The following is a 17,311-nucleotide window of genomic DNA, read 5'->3' as shown; positions in this document are numbered from 1 at the left end:
CCACAGTCTGTGTCAGGGCTAGGAAGTGACCGCAGATTTCTGGAGTCCCAGGGTCTTAACTACACGATCCACTTACCGCTCTAAGAAAAGGAGTACTTGTGGCACCTTAGAGACTAACAAATTTATTTGAGCATAAGCTTTCATGAGCTACAGCTCACTTCATCAGATGCATTCAGTGGAAAATACAGTGGGGAGATTTATATACATAGAGAACATGAAACAATGGGTGGAAAGCCAGGGGGGAAAAACCTTTTGTAGTGATAATCAAGGTGGGTCATTTCCAGCAGTTGACAAGAACAACTGAGAGGTGAGGGGGGGAATAAACATGGGGAAATAGTTTTACTTTGTCTAATGACCAATCCACTCCCAGTCTCTGTTGAAGTTAATTGTATCCAGTTTGCAAATTAATTCCAATTCAGCAGTCTCTCGTTGGAGTCTGTTTTTGAAGTTTTTTGTTAAAGAATTGCAACTTTTAGGTCTGTAATCGAGTGACTAGAGAGATTGAAGTGTTTTCCGACTGGTTTTTGAATGTTATAATTCTTGACGTCTGATTTGTGTCCATTTATTCTTTTACGTAGAGACTGTCCAGTTTGACCAATGTACATGGTAGAAGGGCATTGCTGGCACATGATGGCATATATCACATTGGTAGATGTGCAGGTGAACGAGCCTCTGATAGTGTGGCTGATGTGATTAGGCCCTATGATGGTGTCCCCGAATAGATATGTGGACACAGTTGGCAACGAGCTTTGTTGCAAGGATAGGTTCCTGGGTTAGTGGCTCTGTTGTGTGGTGTGTGGTTGCTGGTGAGTATTTGCTTCAGGTTGGGGGGCTGTCTGTAAGCAAGGACTGGCCTGTCTCCCAACATCTGTGAGAGTGATGGGTTGTAGATCCTTGATGATGCGTTGGAGAGGTTTTAGTTGGGGGATGAAGGTGATGGCTAGTGGCGTTCTGTTATTTTCTTTGTTGGGCCTGTCCTGCAGTAGGTGACTTCTGGGTACTCTTCTGGCTCTGTCAATCTGTTTCTTCTCTTCAGCAGGTGGGTATTGTAGTTGTAAGAATGCTTGATAGAGATCTTGTAGGTGTTTGTCTCTGCCTGAGGGGTTGGAGCAAATGCGGTTGTATCATAGAGCTTGGCTGCAGACAATGGATCGTGTGGTGTGGTCTGGATGAAAGCTGGAGGCATGTAGGTAGGAATAGCAGTCAGTAGGTTTCCTAGAAATGGCCCACCTTGATTATCACTACAAAAGGTTTCACACTGCTTGCCTGCTCGTAATAGCTCACCTTAAGTGATCACTCTCCTTACAGTGTGTATGGTAACACCCATTGTTTCATGTTCCCTATGTATATAAATCTCCCCACTGTATTTTCCACTGAATGCATCTGATGAAGTGAGCTGTAGCTCACGAAAGCTTAGAGACTAACAAATTTATTTGAGCATAAGGTGCCACAAGTCCTCCTTTTCTTTTTGTGAATACAGACTAACACGGCTGCTACTCTGAAACTTACCGCTCTGACACTCAGCTCAGTCATCTACGCAACAAAGAGAGAGATACTGGAGCTGGAAAATACCGGGGGAGAGAGGGGGGAATTGTAAATACTCTATTTGTTTGATTATTTTCTAGATTTTTTTTTAACTCTCATAAAAAGGGTGGAAATGGAATATAAACTGTGAATTCACTTCTGCAGTCTTCATAACCCTTTCTATTCTTTTTCTGTGAACATTGCCATGAATGTTTTCATTTTCTTCTACAGAACTTTAAAAGTCCAATATATAATCATGGACAGGTTCACATAGCCATCGTAAAATCTTTTTCATTTTCCTTCTGTTTATAAAAGTTATCAACCAATCAAATAACAGAAACAACAGCAGATCATTTAGATTATCAAACACTATGACTAGAGCTGGGCAGGAAACAGTTTGCAAACAAGTTTAGAGCTACTGAAAAATTTGCATGCCCTGAATCAGGACAAAAAATTGAAATCTTAAACTTTCACAAACCAAACCTCCAAAAAATTTTTTGATGAGGGTCAATCAAAATATTATATCAAAATTTTTGAAATGTTTCACTTGTATTTTCAATTTTCTTTAAACTTTAATCCACATTTGCTAATATTTCAACACAAAAAGTAAAAAATAAATAAATAAACTTTTTGTCTAGAAAACAATGAAAGGGAGATTGACAATTTTTAACCTTTGTTTTCCCTCCAAATAACTTTTTTCAGTCAGGAGATTCATCAAAACCGACCTCGTTTCATGAACAGTTTGGATTTTAATGAATCCGAATTTTTCACTATAAAAAGGGTTTGTCGAAAAATTCCTAAACAACTCTAACTACAACAAATAGTCAAAGTCAAAGCTAATAGCCTGTGAGCAACCCATGGACTGAAATTTTTTTGTGCAAAATATGCAACAAACAAATTCTAAAATGGCAGACAAATACACAGAAATCCAACACTGCTTGTGGATAATAGGCAAAGAGGAAAAGGAGCTAAATTCACAAAATAGATTTGATGCGAATACTTTGCCTGGCTCTGAAAGATCTGACTCCTGACCCAAGGAGGGCAGGGCATGGCTCTAATGCAGGGGTGGGCAAACTTTTTGGACTGAGGGCCACATTGGGATTCCAAAACTGTATGGAAGGCCGGGTAGGGAAGGCTGTGCTTCACCAAACAGCCTGGCCCCCACCCCCTATCCGTCCCCTCCCACTTCCCGCCCCTTGACTGCCCCCCTCAGAACTCCCGACCCATCTAACCCCCCCTGCTCCCAGTCCCCTGACTGCCCCAACCCCTATCCACTCCCCCACCCCCTGACAGGCCCCCCGGGACTTCCACATCTATCCAACCCCCCTGTTCCCCATCCTGTGACCACCACCCCCAGAACCTCCACCCCATCCAACCGCCCCCTACTTCCTGTCCCGACTGCCCCCCGGCACCCACCTCTGCTCTAATGTATGATCATATAGCAAACTCCCAAATGGGGCTTTTAGGCACAACCAGAATATAAACATGAAACAGTAATAAAGAGGAGTTGACAGTTGAATGAACAATCAAGATTTTGTTGAGTGATGCAGCCGGATGGGGAAGTGGTTTTGCCTATGTACACAGAATTTGTGAGGTTGATCCTGGAATACTGCATACTGTTCTGGGGTCCACATTGTAAAAAGGATGTTGAAAAATTGGAAAGGATGTAGAGAAGAGTCACAAAAATGATTTGAGAGCTGGAGAAAATGCCTTACATTGAGATACTGAAGGATCTCATCCAATGAAGTGAGCTGTAGCTCACGAAAGCTTATGCTCAAATAAATTGGTTTGTCTCTAAGGTGCCACAAGTACTCCTTTTCTTTTTGAAGGATTTCAATTTGTTAAGCTCGTCAAAAGAGGATCAAGAGGTGATTATGGTGTATAAATACCTTCCTGGGGAAAAAAAGGATACTAAAGGGGTATTTAACCTATGGAGATAGGTATAATAAGATCCAATGGCTGGAAGTTAAAACCAGACAAATTCAAATGAGAAATAAGGCATAATTTTTTAACAGAGGAACAAACTTTCTAGGGAAGTGGTAGATTCTACATCTCTCCAAATTAAGGTTCAATGTCTTTCTGGAAGATGTACTTTAGTCAAATACAAGTTACTGGACTCAATGCAGGCATCACCGAGTGAAATTCTGTGGCCTGTGATACACAGGAGGTCAGATTAGATGTTCCAGTGGTTCCTTCTGACTTTAAAATCTATTAATGGACAACATACGTGCTTTGGGGGTTGTTTAATAAAAGTGAGCGTTTAAGCAGAGGTTTTCAAAGCTGCCAAAGAGATTTTGACACTCGGTTCCCATTGGGTGTCCTGTAAACCAGCAGCTGAAAGTCTTGCAGAAGGAGGATTTAAAAGAAAAGGTAGCAGCATGGCACACAAGGTTATGAAGATTGTTCTAGGCATAGGAATCAGGGTGGAAGAAAGCCCTGTACTAACAGTATTAGGCCCAGAGCTCTGGAGCACTGGAATTCCATGTGCTCTCCCTCTCACCGGAGCAGGCATTAATTCATTGCACATTCTCATTAAACCTGCAGCTGATCACTGAAGACTTTGCTTTCTGATTACATCACACAAGCTCTTTGTTCTACTGACCTAGAGAGCTAGGAATGCAAGAGATGGCAACGCTGCCAGACCACCACCTTGTATTCCCAGAGAAAAATGTCACCACCACGTAGTTATGTGCCTAGATCACTACTGTCACTGCTGCTATGTCTGTCCTTAGAAACTCAAACAGATGGATTTGTCAGAATAAACCTAGTCATTTTTTAAAACCACATTCCTCTGCAGTTCTTTTCCCTTCAGACACATCTTGGGCATATCTACAAATGTTAGCTACCTGCCTTCTCAGATGAGGAAGGAAAGGTATTTGCAGACTGACTCAAACTTTTAAACTATCCAGTGGTTGAGTTTGGATTTTCAAAAGTGCCTAGAGAGTAGAGCTGGGTGACATTTTCTGACCAAAACTTTTTGAGTGAAAAATATATATTCAGGTTAAAAAACATTTTACAAATTCATGGGGGGTTTTTTAATTTTTTTTTTAATATTTTTTAATTCCAAAAAAGTTGGAACATTTTTGTCTTGGAATTTTTCAAATGAAATGTGTTGACCTTTTTAATTCAAAATGACTGTTTTTATTTCCCTTTTTAATTAAAAAAAAAGGGGGGGGGGTAATTTTGAAAGCTCAAAATCAAAATGAATTGCTGTGTTTTGGGTTAAACATTTACTTTTTCAGAAGCAACTAAGTGACTTGGGAACACAAATTTGCCCACTACTTAGATTATAAGCTTTTGTGGGCAGAAACCATTGTTTGTTATGTGTTTGTACAGTGCCTAGCACAATGGGGTCCAAATCCATTAGTGGGGCTTTAAGGCATTACTGTAATGCAAATCATTATAAATATAGTTTATTATTAATAGGTTGACTTTCAATGGGACTTTATAACCGGCAATATCCATTGTGTCACTGCTTGTATAAATGGTCTGGACATCTATAACTGGTCCAAAGCCCCAACTTTCACCATTTTCTTTTTCTAATTACCTTCCCTATCCTTTTTCCCTTTGCCTGCCTTGTGTATAAAAATATCCTTCAATATGACTTTTTTTTTGGGGGGGGGGAATCCTTTTAAAAGTAACCATTGAATCTATTTCATCTGTATCATTATTATTACACAGATAACCTTATTCTCTTCCTACATGTAATGAGAAGCTTTCATTTAATTAGTGTGAGGTTACCACTCAGATGTAATACAGTAGCTCTAAAAGTGAAATCACTTTGCACATTGCAAGTAAGAGGTGGTCAAAAATTGGAATTTCCATCGTCTGTGAAATTCCTACGTTTTGACATTTGTTTCCTTCCCGAATTGGAAGGAAAAGTTGAAATATCGAAATTGTCTGAGGAACAAAAAGATTTAAAATGTTGTCATAGAAATGTTAAATTGTTTCTTTTGGGTTTGTTGAACCAAATCAAAACATTTGGTTTCATCTTGGCTTGACTTTGAACTGTGTCTACCTAAGCTGTCCTTGTGCCTCATAGGAGTTATAGTGTGGGTGTCTCATGCCCCCATTTTCCTCAATAATCTGATCTCCCATGATCCACCACGGTCACAAACTCCCATGGTACACCATGGCAGTTCAGCCGGAAGGAAAACAGGAACTTTACACATTATTTCATGGTTACCCTGTCCTCCCAACATACCCTCGTCTGTTTCTTCCACCAGTTGCATCTTGACATATCCTAAATTATGAGCTCTGACTCACTTTTAACTCATTTTATGGTGCCTAGAACAATAGGATCCATAGGCACACGTGTAATACAGACAACAAATAAAATGACAAGAACTGCTGATCATCTGTGGAGGCCATTTTGTTGAAGACTGTTCACACAATCATAATGTGAGCTACCCGGGCAGAACGTGAGCAGATTCGAAATGAACTAATTCTACCAAATGGACAGCTGAATGTACCAGTGCCATAGAGTCAAACTGCTCTGCCATATTACCACATAGTGTGGTGATCTTTTTAAGGCTGGGGGACCTTGTATTTATCACTGCGTAACTCTTAATGCTTAACATAGCAGCAACCAGAGCCTAGTGTTAACTGCAGCCTACAGCTCCCTGGAGACCAGCACCTCTACTTTCAAAATGGTGGAGCTCCTCTTCACACAACAGCAGCCTCTTTCTGCATGTTCATGTTATCCATCCATCCTCCCCATGAGGCAGCGATGCCATCAAAGCAGCTGCCTCCTAGAAACAGGGCCGGCTCTAGGATTTTTGCCGCCCCAAGCAAAAAAATTTTTGGCCGCCCCTGCTTTTTTTTCATGCCCCCTCACCCCCGGCTCCAACCCAACCCCACCCCTTCCCCTAATCCCCAGGCCCACCCCCTCCCCCGGGCATGCCGCATTTCCCGCCCCCCCCCATCGCTTCCTGCGGCCCCCCCCCGCAACCCCCCACCCTTGCTCACCTCAGCTCCGCCTGCTCCCCTGAACACGCCGCCGCTCCGCTTCTCCCCCCTCCCTCTCAGGCGAGGGAGAGGCAGCATGTTCGGGGGAGCAGGCGGAGTGAAGGTGAGTGGGGGGGGGGAGAGCGCAGGAAGTAACGGGGGGGGGATAGAGGAACTGCTCCCTGCCCCAACTCACCCCTGCTCCACCACCGCCACCTCCCCCGAGCGCGCCGCTGCTCGGCTTCTCTCCCTCCCTCCCAGGCTTGCCACGCCAAACAGCTGTTTCGCGCACGCCAAGCCTGGGAGGGAGGGGGGGAAGCAGCAGAGCGGCGGCAGCACGCTCAGGGGAACAGGCGGAGGCGAGCTGGGGCAGCGGGGGCACATTTCTAGGGGCAGCATGGCCACCGGCGGAATGCCTCCCCTAGAAATGTGCTGCCCCAGGCATCCACTTGTTTTGCTGGTGCCTAGAGCTGGCCCTGCCTGGAAAGAAGGTAACCAGATTTGCTCTCTTTTACAGAAAGTGTGTTTAATCTTAAATATTGGAAGTCTGATTCTGATTTCACACTATTTTAACCACTGGTGCAACTCTGTAAACTTAAGAGATTTCAGAGTAGCAGCCATGTTAGTCTGTATCCGCAAAATAATAAAAAAAAAAGAACAGGAGTACTTGTGGCACCTTAGAGACTAACAAATTTATTAGAGCATAAGCTTTCGTGGGTTACAGCCCACTTCATCGGATGCACTGAATGGAACATATAGTAAGAAGATATATATACACACACATACAGAGAAGGTGGAATTTGCCATACAAACTGTAAGAGGCTAATTAAATAAGATGATCTGTTATCAGCAGGAGAAAAAAAAACTTTTGTAGATAATCAAGATGGCCCATTTAGACAATTGACAAGAAGGTGTGAGGATACTTAACATGTGGAAATAGATTAAATATGTGTAATTACCCAGGTTTCAGAGGAACAGCCGTGTTAGTCTGTATTCGCAAAAAGAAAAGGAGTACTTGTGGCACCTTAGAGACTAACCAATTTATTTGAGCATGAGCTTTCGTGAGCTACAGCTCACTTCATCAGATGTTTACCGTGGAAACTGCAGCAGACTTTATATACACACAGAAATCATGAAACAATACCTCCTCCCACCCCACTGTCCTGCTGGTAATAGCTTATCTAAAGTGATCAACAGGTGGGCCATTTCCAGCACAAATCCAGGTTTTCTCACCCTCCACCCCCCCACACAAATTCACTCTCCTGCTGGTGCTAGCCCATCCAAAGTGACAACTCTTTACATAATCAAGTCGGGCTATTTCCTGCATAGATCAAGGTTTTCTCACATCCCCCCCACCCCCATACACACACAAACTCACTCTCCTGCTGGTAATAGCTCATCTAAACTGACCATTCTCCAGGTTTAAATCCAAGTTAAACCAGAACATCTGGGGGGGGGGGGGGTAGGAAAAAACAAGAGGAAACAGGCTACCTTGCATAATGACTTAGCCACTCCCAGTCTCTATTTAAGCCTAAATTAATAGTATCCAATTTGCAAATGAATTCCAATTCAGCAGTTTCTCGCTGGAGTCTGGATTTGAAGTTTTTTTGTTTTAAGATAGCGACCTTCATGTCTGTGATTGCGTGACCAGAGAGATTGAAGTGTTCTCCGACTGGTTTATGAATGTTATAATTCTTGACATCTGATTTGTGTCCATTTATTCTTTTACGTAGAGACTGTCCAGTTTGACCAATGTACATGGCAGAGGGGCATTGCTGGCACATGATGGCATAGATCACATTGGTGGATGTGCAGGTGAACGAGCCTCTGATAGTGTGGCTGATGTTATTAGGCCCTGTGATGGTGTCCCCTGAATAGATATGTGGGCACAATTGGCAACGGGCTTTGTTGCAAGGATAAGTTCCTGGGTTAGTGGTTCTGTTGTGTGGTATGTGGTTGTTGGTGAGTATTTGCTTCAGGTTGCGGGGCTGTCTGTAGGCAAGGACTGGCCTGTCTCCCAAGACTTGTGAGAGTGTTGGGTCATCCTTTAGGATAGGTTGTAGATCCTTAATAATGCGTTGGAGGGGTTTTAGTTGGGGGCTGAAGGTGACGGCTAGTGGCGTTCTGTTATTTTCTTTGTTAGGCCTGTCCTGTAGCAGGTAACTTCTGGGAACTCTTCTGGCTCTATCAATCTGTTTCTTTACTTCTGCAGGTGGGTATTGTAGTTGTAAGAAAGCTTGACAGAGATCTTGTAGGTGTTTGTCTCTGTCTGAGGGGTTGGAGCAAATGCGGTTGTATCGCAGAGCTTGGCTGTAGACGATGGATCGTGTGGTGTGGTCAGGGTGAAAGCTGGAGGCATGCAGGTAGGAATAGCGGTCAGTAGGTTTACGGTATAGGGTGGTGTTTATGTGGCCATTGTTTATTAGCACTGTAGTGTCCAGGAAGTGGATCTCTTGTGTGGACTGGACCAGGCTGAGGTTGGTGGTGGGATGGAAATTGTTGAAATCATGGTGGAATTCCTCAAGGGCTTCTTTTCCATGGGTCCAGATGATGAAGATGTCATCAATATAGCGCAAGTAGAGTAGGGGCTTTAGGGGACGAGAGCTGAGGAAGCGTTGTTCTAAATCAGCCATAAAAATGTCTCGAAGGCACCACTGACTTCCTGAGGAAACTTCAATCCATCGGTGATCTTCCTGATAACACCATCCTGGCTACTATGGATGTAGAAGCCCTCTACACCAACATTCCACACAAAGATGGACTACAAGCCGTCAAGAACACTATCCCCGATAATGTCACGGCTAACCTGGTGGCTGAACTTTGTGACTTTGTCCTTACCCATAACTATTTCACATTTGGGGACAATGTATACCTTCAGATCAGCGGCACTGCTATGGGTACCCGCATGGCCCCACAGTATGCCAACATTTTTATGGCTGATTTAGAACAACGCTTCCTCAGCTCTCGTCCCCTAAAGCCCCTACTCTACTTGCGCTATATTGATGACATCTTCATCATCTGGACCCATGGAAAAGAAGCCCTTGAGGAATTCCACCATGATTTCAACAATTTCCATCCCACCACCAACCTCAGCCTGGTCCAGTCCACACAAGAGATCCACTTCCTGGACACTACAGTGCTAATAAACAATGGCCACATAAACACCACCCTATACCGTAAACCTACTGACCGCTATTCCTACCTGCATGCCTCCAGCTTTCACCCTGACCACACCACACGATCCATCGTCTACAGCCAAGCTCTGCGATACAACCGCATTTGCTCCAACCCCTCAGACAGAGACAAACACCTACAAGATCTCTGTCAAGCTTTCTTACAACTACAATACCCACCTGCAGAAGTAAAGAAACAGATTGATAGAGCCAGAAGAGTTCCCAGAAGTTACCTGCTACAGGACAGGCCTAACAAAGAAAATAACAGAACGCCACTAGCCGTCACCTTCAGCCCCCAACTAAAACCCCTCCAACGCATTATTAAGGATCTACAACCTATCCTAAAGGATGACCCAACACTCTCACAAGTCTTGGGAGACAGGCCAGTCCTTGCCTACAGACAGCCCCGCAACCTGAAGCAAATACTCACCAACAACCACATACCACACAACAGAACCACTAACCCAGGAACTTATCCTTGCAACAAAGCCCGTTGCCAATTGTGCCCACATATCTATTCAGGGGACACCATCACAGGGCCTAATAACATCAGCCACACTATCAGAGGCTCGTTCACCTGCACATCCACCAATGTGATCTATGCCATCATGTGCCAGCAATGCCCCTCTGCCATGTACATTGGTCAAACTGGACAGTCTCTACGTAAAAGAATAAATGGACACAAATCAGATGTCAAGAATTATAACATTCATAAACCAGTCGGAGAACACTTCAATCTCTCTGGTCACGCAATCACAGACATGAAGGTCGCTATCTTAAAACAAAAAAACTTCAAATCCAGACTCCAGCGAGAAACTGCTGAATTGGAATTCATTTGCAAATTGGATACTATTAATTTAGGCTTAAATAGAGACTGGGAGTGGCTAAGTCATTATGCAAGGTAGCCTGTTTCCTCTTGTTTTTTCCTACCCCCCCCCCCCCCCAGATGTTCTGGTTTAACTTGGATTTAAACCTGGAGAATGGTCAGTTTAGATGAGCTATTACCAGCAGGAGAGTGAGTTTGTGTGTGTATGGGGGTGGGGGGGATGTGAGAAAACCTTGATCTATGCAGGAAATAGCCCGACTTGATTATGTAAAGAGTTGTCACTTTGGATGGGCTAGCACCAGCAGGAGAGTGAATTTGTGTGGGGGGGTGGAGGGTGAGAAAACCTGGATTTGTGCTGGAAATGGCCCACCTGTTGATCACTTTAGATAAGCTATTACCAGCAGGACAGTGGGGTGGGAGGAGGTATTGTTTCATGATTTCTGTGTGTATATAAAGTCTGCTGCAGTTTCCACGGTAAACATCTGATGAAGTGAGCTGTAGCTCACGAAAGCTCATGCTCAAATAAATTGGTTAGTCTCTAAGGTGCCACAAGTACTCCTTTTCTTTTTGTAATTACCCAGCCACTCCCAGTCTCTATTCAAACCCAAGTTAATGGTATCTAGTTTGCATATTAATTCAAGCTCAGCAGTTTCTCGTTGGAGTCTATTATTGAAGCTTTTCTGTTGCAGAATTGTGACCCTTAAGTCTTTTATTGAGTGGCCAGAGAGATGTTACTCACAATGTACAACAGGAGCAGCAAAATCAGATCCAGCCCTTAGATATCTTTATTGAAAGTAATTGCTACTGACTAGTTCCATGTAAGTTGGCCATTCCTAGATTTACATTGACTACAGAACCCAAAACACAGGAAGAGTTGCTAGGAATAAAATAAAAAAGTACATTATACATGATGATAAACTACCCAGGGTGATTTGGAGAAATTAAATACTTTGAGCCTTCAGTCTCCCGAATGATTTGTAAATGAAACAGCCGTGATTTATGGCTCTAGCAGATATGTCAAGCCTGACGTTTATTCTGTGAAAAATACATTTGAATTCTTCTCTAAATAAATCATTTTAAAAATCCACATTGCTCTCAAACATTGCTTAAGATATGTGAGTGATAAATTAGAATCCATAACACTGGGTGGTGCAGTCTCAAGGATTAATGTGTTTCTATCTAGGGAAAATATGGATTCAAATTTACATCAGGGCAAAAGTGAAACACTAAGTGGCTTCCATCCAGTCCTCTGCAAGTGGTTAAGGTCACGATTTTTATGAAAAAAATCTCCTGTCAAGGACCTTCATCCCCACCTCAAAAAGAGTTAAATTTCTGGGAATAACTTATACCTGATCATTCCTGCACTGAGGACTTAGGCTCCCATACAGCTATCATCTCCTAAGTTATAATTGTGTGGTTGGTTAGGGCTGCCTCCCAACCTGAGAAGTCAGAGGATGGCCCCACTTTTGCATTATAAGTGGTGCCTACATAGCTTCAAAGATACATAAGAGAGAAAAGCCGTTAACAAGCTTTGGGTGCAATCCTGCAATAATGCTGGATATAGAGCTTCCCATTGGAAATACATGAGTGTTTACAGTACAGATCTGGGGTTAGATTCAAGCCCTTAATAGTACTGCCAACATGAACACTCTGTTGCCTCCTGTCCACAGCACCCCCATCTGGTAGACATTGTGATTGGGCACTATGATTATTAACATAGCAGATACAATGCACTTAGATACAGAGCTTTATCTATGAGAGACAGTGTGGTCCAGTGGATAGGATACAGGAATTAAACTCAGACTTAGATTTTAGTCGCAATAATGCCACTAGCCTGCTGTGTAACCTTGGCACAGTCATTTCGCCTCTCTGTGCCTCTGTTTACCCTCCCACTCTTTGTCCTATTTAGACTGTAAGCTCTAGAGGGAAGAGACCCTCTTATTCTGCATTTGTGCAGTGCCTCACACAATGGCACCCCAATCTTGATTGGAGCCTATAGTACCATAATACAAATAAATAAACAAGTAAATTAAATGTTTATACCTTGGTGTACATGTCTACCTACATGAAGAGTTATGTATACACTGGCCAAATAGTGCTCTCAGTTCCACGAGTGAATATAAGAACGGCAATACTGAGTCAGATCAAAGGTCCATCTAGCTCAGTATTCTGGATTTCTAAATAGAGTGCTTCCGCCGACGTGCACGGGCTGAAATTGTGGAAAAGCAGCATCACTTGCCCCATAACCTCAGCGGTGCAGAACACAATGCCATCCACAGCCTCAGAAACAACTCTGACTTCATAATCAAAAACGCTGACAAAGGAGGTGCTGTCGTCATCATGAATAGGTCGGAATATGAACAAGAGGCTGCTAGGCAGCTCTCCAACACCACTTTCTACAAGCCATTACCCTCTGATCCCACTGAGGACTACCAAAAGAAACTACACCATTTGCTCAAGAAACTCCCTGAAAAAGCACAAGAACAAATCCGCACAGACACACCCCTGGAATCCCAGCCAGGAGTATTCTATCTGCTACCGAAGATCCATAAACCTGGAAATCCTGGACGCCCCATCATCTCAGGCATTGGCACCCTGACAGCAGATTGTCTGGCTATGTAGACTCTCTCCTCAGGCCCTATGTTACTAGCACTCCCAGCTATATTCAAGACACCACTGACTTCCTGAGTGATCTTCCTGAAAACACCATCCTAGCCACTATGGATGTAGAAGCCCTCTACACCAACATTCCACACAAAGATGGACTACAAGCCGTCAGGAACAGTATCCCCGATAATGTCACGGCAAACCTGGTGGCTGAACCTTGTGACTCTGTCCTCACCCACAACTATTTCACATTTGGGGACAATGTATACCTTCAAATCAGCGGCACTGCTATGGGTACCCGCATGGCCCCACAGTATGCCAACATTTTTATGGCTGATTTAGAACAACGCTTCCTCAGCTCTCGTCCCCTAATGCCCCTACTCTACTTGCGCTACATTGATGATATCTTCATCATTTGGACCCATGGAAAAGAAGCCCTTGAGGAATTTCACCATGATTTCAACAATTTCCATCCCACCATCAACCTCAGCCTGGACCAGTCCACACAAGAGATCCACTTCCTGGACTCTATGGTGCTAATAAGCGATGGTCACATAAACACCACTCTATACCAGAAACCTACTGACCGCTATGCCTACCTACATGCCTCCAGCTTTCATCCAGACCACACCACACGATCCATCGTCTACAGCCAAGCTCTATGGTACAACCGCATTTCCTCCAACCCCTCAGACAGAGACAAACACCTACAAGATCTCTATCAAGCATTCTTACAACTACAATACCCACCTGCTAAAGAGAAGAAACAGATTGATAGAGCCAGAAGAGAACCCAGAAGTTACCTACTACAGGACAGGCCCAACAAAGAAAATAACAGAACGCTGCTAGCCATCACCTTCAGCCCCCAACTAAAACTTCTCCAACGCATCATCAAGGATCTACAACCTATCCTGAAGGATGACCCATCACTCTCACAGATCTTGGGAGACAGGCCAGTCCTTGCTTACAGACAGCCCCCCAACCTGAAGCAAATACTCACCAGCAACCACACACCACACAACAGAGCCACTAACCCAGGAACCTATCCTTGCAACAAAGCCCGTTGCCAACTGTGTCCACATATCTATTCAGGGGACACCATCATAGGGCCTAATCACATCAGCCACACTGTCAGAGGCTCATTCACCTGCACATCTACCAATGTGATATATGCCATCATGTGCCAGCAATGCCCTTCTACCATGTACATTGGTCAAACTGGACAGTCTCTACGTAAAAGAATAAATGGACACAAATCAGACGTCAAGAATTATAACATTCAAAAACCAGTCGGAGAACACTTCAATCTCTCTGGTCAATTGATTACAGACCTAAAAGTGGCAATTCTTCAACAAAAAACTTCAAAAACAGACTCCAATGAGAGACTGCTGAATTGGAATTAATTTGCAAACTGGATACAATTAACTTAGGCTTCAACAGAGACTGGGAGTGGATGGGTTATTACACAAAGTAAAACTATTTCCCCATGTTTATTCCTCTCCCTGCAGTTCCTCAGACGTTCTTGTCAACTGCTGGAAATGGCCCATCTTGATTATCGCTACAAAAGGTTCCCCCCCCTCGCTCTCCTGCTGGTAATAGCTCACCTTAAGTGATCATTCTCGTTACAGTGTGTATGGTAACACCCATTGTTTCATGTTCTCTGTGTATATAAATCTCCCCACTGTATTTTCCACTGAATGCATCCGATGAATGAGCTGTAGCTCACGAAAGCTTATGTTCAAATAAATTTGTTTGTCTCTAAGGTGCCACAAGTACTCTTTTTCTTTTTGTCTTCTGGCAGTGGCCAATGCCAGGTGCCCCAGAGGGAATGAACAGAACAGGTAATCATCAAGTGATCCATCCGCTATCACCCATTCCCAGCTTCTGGCAAACAGAGGCTACAGACCTCATCCCTGCCCGTCCTGGCTAACAGCCATTGATGGACCTATCCTCCATGAACTTATCTAGTTCTTTTCTGAACCTTGTTATAGTCTTGGCCTTCACAACATCCTCTGGCAAGGAGTTCCACAGGTTGACTGTGCATTTTGTGAAGAAATATTTCCATTTGTTGTTGTAAACTTGCTGCCTATTAATTTTATTTGGTGACCCCTATTTCTTGTGTTATGAGAAGGAGTAAATAACTCTTCCCTATTTATAAAATCATGACAGGTGTGGAGAACGTAAACCACTATCTTATCGCCCGTTAGTTGTCTCTTTTCCAAGCTAAAAAGTCCCAATCTCTCCTCATATGGAAGCTGTTCCATACCACTAATAATTTTTGTTGCCCTTTTCTGAACCGTTTCCAATCTCAATATATCTTTTTTGAGATGGGGCAACCACCTCTGCACACAGTATTCAAGATGTGGGCGTACCATTGATTTATATAGAGGCAACATGATATTTTCTGTCCTATTATCTATCCCTTTCTTAATTATTCCCACCATTCTGTTCGCTTTTTTTGATTGCTGCTGCACACTGAGTGGATGTTTTCAGAGAACTATCCACAATGACTCCAAGATCTTTCTTGAGTGGTAACAGCTAATTTAGATCCCATCATTTTATACGTATAGTTGGGATTATGTTTTCTATTCGACATTGGTGAGGCCTCATCTGGAGTACTGTGTCCAGTTTTGGGCCCCACACTTCAAGAAGGATGTGGATAAATTGGAGAGAGTCCAGCGAAGGGCAACAAAAATGATTAGGGGACTGGAACACATGACTTATGAGGAGAGGCTGAGGGAGCTGGGATTGTTTAGCCTGCAGAAGAGAAGAATGAGGGGGGATTTGATAGCTGCTTTCAACTACCTGAAAGGGGGTTCCAAAGAGGATGGCTCTAGACTGTTCTCAATGGTAGCAGATGACAGAACGAGGAATAATGGTCTCAAGTTGCAGTGGGGGAGGTTTAGATTGGATATTAGGAAAAACTTTTTCACTAAGAGGGTGGTGAAACACTAGAATCTCCTTCCTTAGAGGTTTTTAAGGTCAGGCTTGACAAAGCCCTGGCTGGGATGATTTAACTGGGAACTGGTCCTGCTTCGAGCAGGGGGTTGGACTAGATGACCTTCTGGGGTCCCTTCCAACCCTGATATTCTATGATTCTATGATTCCAATGTGCATTACTTTGCATTTATCAACATTGAATTTTAGCAGCCATTTTGTTGCTCAGTCACCCAGTTTTGTGAGATCCTTTTGTAGATTTTTCAATGAAAAAATTCAAACCTAAAAGGAAATCTCTTGTTTCATTTCAATTTTCAAAACACAGAAGTGTTGGGTTTGGGGTTCTTTGCTCCTCCAGTTCAGCTTTCTTTCTTTTTTCACCCCACCTCCCTCCCTTTCCTCCACTGGAAAATAAGGGGTGGTGAAAGTGTAAAAAAAAAAAAAAAAGTGGGAAGAAAATATTTTTTTCATTTTTTCCTCCCACTATCTCTGCCTTTTCTTGTTATCCAAAATGAAGCAAGATCTCCATTTTTCTTTCACAGAATCATAGAAATGTAGGCCTAGAAGGAAACTCGAGAGATCCTCTAGTCCAGCTCCCTGAACTGAGGAGGACTATTCTCAAAAACTGGAATGAAAGATCATTTTATTTTGTTTTGAATTTTTTTCATTGAAAAAAATCAAAATTAATCTATAACTTTTGGCCAACTCCTAGCCAATTGTTGGGAGAGAGAATATGGCATTGTACTATACCTTTGTTTTAGATTTTTAATGGAAAAATATCCATGGTAATTTTTAAACAAAGTCATAAGCTTGAACAAAGTGGAGAGCAACATAAAAGGCCTAAGGGCCTGATCCTGCCCCACCAGGTTCAACGAGCGCTCCATCACTGACTTCCAGGAATGCAGGATCAAGTATAAAACACTAAGCATCTACCATATCATATCTCAGGGAAAACTGACAGCTTCTTTATTAGAAATGTTTCGAGGCGGTTTCAGTAATGAAACTCTACTCTCATCATGATGAGATGCTTATAATGTAAAGTTGTACCCAAACCTGGAAAAGATCAATTGTTATGCTTTTCTTACTAGCTTATTTCATTAATAAGCAGAGATGCTAAAATCTTGGCCAAGATAATGGCAGTAATATCAGCTAAATTACTCCCACACTTACCAGCTATAGACCAAGTGGGATTTGTATATGGGCATAAAGCCACTGTTGAGCCAAGGAGACTATTTAGCCTTCTGCATTACACAAAGCATTATAGCCATCCAGATTTAATAGACTGATGGAGAGCAAG

The 17,311-nt window shown here is 43.1% G+C and overlaps 1 protein-coding gene across 5 annotated transcripts in view; it reads right to left on the bottom strand.

The window, feature by feature from the left end:
• Nucleotides 1-6,709, bottom strand: part of LOC140906362 (uncharacterized) — a 142,709-nt gene extending 136,000 nt beyond the window's left edge. For 4 of the 5 annotated variants that reach the window (XR_012157085.1, XR_012157082.1, XR_012157086.1 and 1 more), the window contains exon 1: nt 6,493-6,578. The gene's annotated coding sequence lies outside the window, so the exon portion shown is untranslated. Of the gene's footprint in view, nt 1-6,492; nt 6,579-6,667 lie in introns of those variants that run through there. The other variant, XR_012157084.1, reaches the window with a different exon arrangement.
• Between the last annotated feature and the right edge of the window lie 10,602 nt (nt 6,710-17,311).

Source organism: Lepidochelys kempii, chromosome 2 (assembly GCF_965140265.1).
Source record: "Lepidochelys kempii isolate rLepKem1 chromosome 2, rLepKem1.hap2, whole genome shotgun sequence".
In the NCBI taxonomy this organism is placed as follows: Eukaryota; Metazoa; Chordata; order Testudines; family Cheloniidae; genus Lepidochelys; species Lepidochelys kempii.
Note: the sequence above shows the minus strand (reverse complement) of the source record. Positions and strands in the feature narration are given on the sequence as shown.